Source organism: Monomorium pharaonis, chromosome 4, assembly GCF_013373865.1.
Source record: "Monomorium pharaonis isolate MP-MQ-018 chromosome 4, ASM1337386v2, whole genome shotgun sequence".
Classification (NCBI taxonomy): domain Eukaryota; kingdom Metazoa; phylum Arthropoda; class Insecta; order Hymenoptera; family Formicidae; genus Monomorium; species Monomorium pharaonis.
Window position 1 is genome coordinate 11,489,455 of NC_050470.1, and position 1,022 is coordinate 11,490,476.

Genomic DNA, 1,022 nt, shown 5'->3' on the forward strand with positions numbered 1-1,022 from the left:
TCCGACGCGTCAAAACCTTACTTTATGGTTATAGGTCTGGGGCTCGATTCTTGAAGTCATTCGCAAGAGAAACGTATACGCAAATACTCGCTCTAACAGAAAGTTGTAAGTTTATTGGTTAATAGCCATACGATAGCCAATAAATTTCCAACTTTTCTGTAAGATCAGAATTTGCGAATACGTTTCTCTTGCAAATGAATTCAAGAATAGAGCCCCTGGGCCCCTATTCTTGAATTCATTCGCAAGAAAACGTATGCGCAAATACCCGCTCTAACAGAAAAGTTGCAAGTTTATTGGTTGAAAGCCATACGATAGCCAATAAATTTTTAACTTTTCTGTAAGAACAGAATTTGCGAATACGTTTCTCTTGCGAATGAATTCAAGAATAGGGGCCCTGGGGCTCGATTCTTGAAGTCATTCGCAAGAGAAACGTATACGCAAATACTTGCTCTAACAGAAAGTTGTAAGTTTATTGGTTAATAGCCATACGATAGCCAATAAATTTCCAACTTTTCTGTAAGATCAGAATTTGCGAATACGTTTCTCTTGCGAATGAATTCAAGAATAGGGGCCCTGGGGCTCGATTCTTGAAGTCATTCGCAAGAGAAACGTATACGCAAATACTTGCTCTAACAGAAAGTTGTAAGTTTATTGGTTAATAGCCATACGATAGCCAATAAATTTCCAACTTTTCTGTAAGATCAGAATTTGCGAATACGTTTCTCTTGCGAATGAATTCAAGAATAGAGCCCCTGTTCGCGTCACATGCCCCAACATGCTTCTATTCACCCCAACACACTCCAATACGTTGATTCCGATGACGTCAACCTATTAGAATGCGTTGGAGTGAGTAGGAGCATGTCGGAGCATGGCGACGCGAACAAACCACATGTCAATTCATGTGTGAGGGCCTTTAGCCTTGTTCGTTTTGTCTGTTCTAGGTCGACTCGGAGCAAATCCAAGCAGATCAACACACTCTAATAGGTTGATTCCGATGATGCCAACCTATTAGAGTGCGTTGG